Consider the following 4,636-nt stretch of genomic DNA (forward strand, 5'->3'; position numbering starts at 1 on the left):
TGTCCCCTGCATCGGCAGGCGGGCTCTCAACCACTGTGCCACCAGGGAAGCCCCCAATACTTATTTTTAAATAAAGATGTGAGAATTGTCCTCTACTCCTTAGCTCCATGCTCTTATTTTAAAAGATTATTACTGTTAACAATTTGGGGGCTTCCCTGGTGGCGCAGTGGTTAAGAATCCGCCTGCCAACGCAGGGGACATGGGTTTAAGCCCTGGTCCAGGAAGATCCCACATGCTGCAGAGCAACTAAACCCGTGTGCCACAACTACTGAAGCCCACGCGCCTAGAGCCAGTGCTCTGCCGCAAGAGAAGACACTGCAATGGGAAGCCTGTGACCTCAACGAAGAGTAGCCCCCGCTCACCGCAACTAGAGAAAGCCCACCTGCAGCAATGAAAACCCAACGCAGCCAAAAGTAAATAAATAAAATTTTAAAAAAAAGAGGCACATTAAAAAAAAGTTTTGGGGGGTGGTGGGAGGGAGGTCACTTCATACTTTCCACTTTAATATATCATGGACACCTATACTTATATCTACTGATCTACCTTAATCTTTCTCGTGGTCACGTCGTGTTTCATTATATGGATGGATTACAGTTTTCTAACCAGTTCCTGTAGGCTTTTAGATTCCTTCTCACATTTGCTATGAGCTCTTTACATCATTAAAAAAATGAAAATATCTCACATTTCCTGGTAACATTTTCCTCTCTAAATTTTCCCCATAAACCTTTGAATGTTGTTAACTTTTCACACACCATTTAAAACTTTTAAGAACTTATAGTGTCTGTGTGTTCCTTCTTTTTCTTCATGGTGTCTTCTGCTCTACTCTGGGCTTCACCATCTAGGAAGAAAGACTGAGGAGGCAACATGGCTCCTGTGTGCTGGGCGTGGGAGGGACACCCCCTCAGCTCTAACATCTCCTCCAGTGCCCACCCTAGGAAGGTGATATTCAGTGTTCTGGAATCAGTTCCCCCACCCCTTTATTTATTTTTTGCTTTATTATCCCCTGACATAACTTCAACTGCTCCCTCCCTATCTGCTTCAAAATCTGTCTCTTTAGCACCAAACTCTTCCCCAGATGCCTTCTACTCCTATCCAGATAGATGCCTTGTATTTCCAAGACAACAGCTCTCCAGCCAGACTCATTATACGCACCCACAAAAACTGATTCCCTTTTTCTCAAGACCTCCTAGTCTTTCACCATCCATATCAAACCAGTCATCACAAACCTTATTGATTCTACCTTCTAAGAATCTCTGGATGCTTTCTCTTCAAGCCCGCTGTTACCGTCTGGGTTATGGCAACTGAAATTGTCAAGTCCTGTGTATGACAATTATTTAAATCTTAGTACAACAACAACAAAACCCCCAAAACAAAACATAACAGAAAAATCTTAGTACAGTTGACCCTTGAACAACATGGGTTTGAACTGCACAAGTCCACTTATATGTGGATTTTTTTCCCACTGCATAAATATATACAGTAGTACAGGATGAGCAATTGGTTGAATCCAGATGCAGAACCACAGAGGGCCAAGGGCTGACTATAAAGTTATTGGAGGATTTTTCACTGGGCAGTTGGGTGCCCCTAACCCCAGTGTTGTTCAAGGGTCAACTGTAAATAGAAATGATCTAATTTCCTCCCTTCCTCTCTGTTCCTCTCCCTCCCTCCTTTCTTCTTCTTTGTCTCCCCATCCAATCCATCATCCATGCTGCCCCCCAAAGTTCTCTCTCCAAAAGGCAGATTTGGTTGTTACTCCAAAACTGTAAGATAATAAACTTGTGTTGTTTCAAGTCACTAAGTTTATGGTAATTTGTTACAGCAGCAATTGGAAATTAATAGTGGGGGTGGGCATAGACAGCAGTATTAAGTAGAGTGGTCAGGGTTGGCCTCATTAAAGTAAAAATTGAGCAAAATCTTGAAGGAAGTGAAGGAGCTGGCTAATGGTCTGCCTGGGGGAAGAGCATTTCAGGTAAAAGGAACAGAATGAAGGCCCTAAGAGGGAACTGTCTGGTGTGTCTGAGGCTTAGGAAGGAGGCCAGTGGAGCAGAGAGAGTGAGGGAGGGAGAAGTGGGGGAAGAGGCCAGAAAGTTGACAAGCTGGGGTCCATGCAGATCATGTGAGCCCTTGGAGGTCATTGCCAGGATTTGGCTTTTACTCTGACTGATATGGAAATCAGGAAAGGGTTCTGAGCAGAGAGGTGAGACAATCTGTTTCCTGATTTAAAAGGACCCTCTGGCTGCTCTGAGTTGAGAAGACTCCAGGAAGATTTGGGTAGAAGCAGGGAGACCAAGCTATAGCAACATGTGGGTGGGAGATGATAGTGGCTCTGACCAGGGTCATAGCAGTGGTGACAAGTGGTCAGATCCTGAATACGTTTTGATCATCAACGGGATTTCCTGACAGACTGGATATGGGGTGTCAAGGTTGAGTTTTATTTTTGTGGAATCCTTTTTTTTAAAATAACTTCAATATTCTCCTTTTATTAAAATGAGAATATTTTATTTTTATTATCAGAATACCTTAGATAGCTATAATTAATGTACTACACTGTAGTTCATTCTAACTTCTTTATATACATAGAACAGTGAGACTCTTACCCAAGGTTGTAGCTCACCTCTACTTCCTCACAGACTTTTTTTTTTTTAAACATCTTTATTGGAGTATAATTGCTTTACAATGGTGTGTTAGTTTCTGCTTTATAACAATCTGAATAAGTTATACATATACATATATCCCCATATCTCTTCCCTCTTGCATCTCCCTCCCTCCCACCCTCCCTATCCCACCCCTCTAGGTGGTCACAAAGCACCAAGCTGATCTCCCTGTGCTATGCGGCTGCTTCCCACTAGCTATCTATTTTACATTTGGTAGTGTATATATGTCCATGCCACTCTCTCACTTTGTCCCAGCTTACCCTTCCCCCTCCCCATGTCCTCAAGTCCACTCTCTAGTAGGTCTGCGTCTTTATTCCTGTCTTGCCCCTAGGTTCTTCATGACCATTTTTTTTTTTTTTAGATTCCATATATATGTGTTAGCATACGGTATTTGTTTTTCTCTCTCTGACTTACTTCACTCTGTAGGACAGACTCTAGGTCCATCCACCTCACTACAAATAATTCTATTTCATTTCTTTTCATGGCTGAGTAATATTCCATTGTATATATGTGCCACATCTTCTTTATCCATTCATCTGTCAATGGACACTTAGGTTGCTTCCATGTCCTGGCTATTGTAAACAGAGCTGCAATGAACATTGTGGTACATGACTCTTTTTGAGTTATGGTTTCTGAAACTTCTCTAGTAACAAACTATAGAAATGATCCCTGAAAGTATAGTCTTTATTTTTGTGGAATTCTTAAATGATTTTTAAAAATAATGCTGCCTTTCCCAATCCTACCAAGAATGGGAAGCTAGATTAAAGAAATCTCAAGTCAGACCAGTCCCTCTTTGACTATACAGCCCTTATAACACCCCAACCATACAATCAGGTTTTTGTTACTAAGAATTAGGAGGGACCCCTGCAGTTGGTGCCTGTTGTTGTTGTTTTTCATCTATTAATCAAACTTACTTTATCATTCTTTAAAAAATTTTTATTTTATTGAAGTATAGTTGATATACAACATTATGTTAATTTCTGCTGTACAACAAAGTGATTTGGTTATACATATATATATATACATTCTTTTTCATATTCTTTTCCATTATGCTTTATCACAGGATAATGAGTATAGTTCCCTGTGCTATACAGTAGGACCTTGTTGTTTATCCATTCTCTATGTAATAGTTTGCTTCTGCTTATCCCAAACTCCTACTCCATCCTTCCCCCACTCCCACACCCCCTTGGCAACTACAGTCTGTTTTCTATTTCTGGGAGTCTGTTTCTGTTTCGCAGATAAGTTCATGTGTGTCATATTTTAGATTCCACATCTTTATCATTCTTGATAGTCTTGTATACACGCAGTTTTGGGAATTCTTTGAACAGCTTGTAACATCTTATTGGTTCCCTCATTAATTAATTTTTCCCTAATCAGTTTTGATAAATGAGGAAATAAAATTATGTTGTTTGCATACTTTATCCAAGATTGGAGTCATATTGGCGACATCAAATCAATGCTTGAGCAAATGTGAAATTAGAGCTTTTTTAGCCTGCAACATTCTGGGTGTTGTTATTAAAGAAGATTCCGTTTTATTTATTTATTTGTTTATTTATTTTTTCAAACAGTGAAGAGAGTTAACCGAATTTTGGCTGCATTTATTGATACATAGTGTTTATTTTTATTTATTTTTAAAATATTTATTTATTTATTTTTGCCTGCGTTGGACTTCGTTGCTGTGCGCAGGCTTTCTCTAGTTGCGGTGAACAGGGCTACTCTTCCTTGCGGTGTGCGGGCTTCTCATTGCGGTGGCTTCTCTTGTTGAGAACACAGGCTCTAGGCACGCAGGCTTCAGTAGTTGTGGCACGTGGGCTCAGCAGTTGTGGCACATGGGCTTAGTTGCTCTGCGGCATGTGGAATCTTCCCTGACCAGGGCTGGAACCTGTGTCCACTGCATTGGCAGGCGGATTCTTAAGCACTGCGCCACTAGGGAAGTCCCTTACCGTACTTCTATCAAAGAAGTTTATTTAAGTCTCTCCTCT

The 4,636-nt window shown here is 40.9% G+C and overlaps 1 pseudogene; it reads right to left on the bottom strand.

The window, feature by feature from the left end:
* Positions 1 to 3,265: 3,265 nt before the first annotated feature.
* On the bottom strand, positions 3,266 to 3,339 carry LOC132439035 (small nucleolar RNA U3; annotated as a pseudogene).
* Positions 3,340 to 4,636: the final 1,297 nt, after the last annotated feature.

Source organism: Delphinus delphis, chromosome 15, assembly GCF_949987515.2.
Source record: "Delphinus delphis chromosome 15, mDelDel1.2, whole genome shotgun sequence".
Lineage (NCBI taxonomy): Eukaryota > Metazoa > Chordata > Mammalia > Artiodactyla > Delphinidae > Delphinus > Delphinus delphis.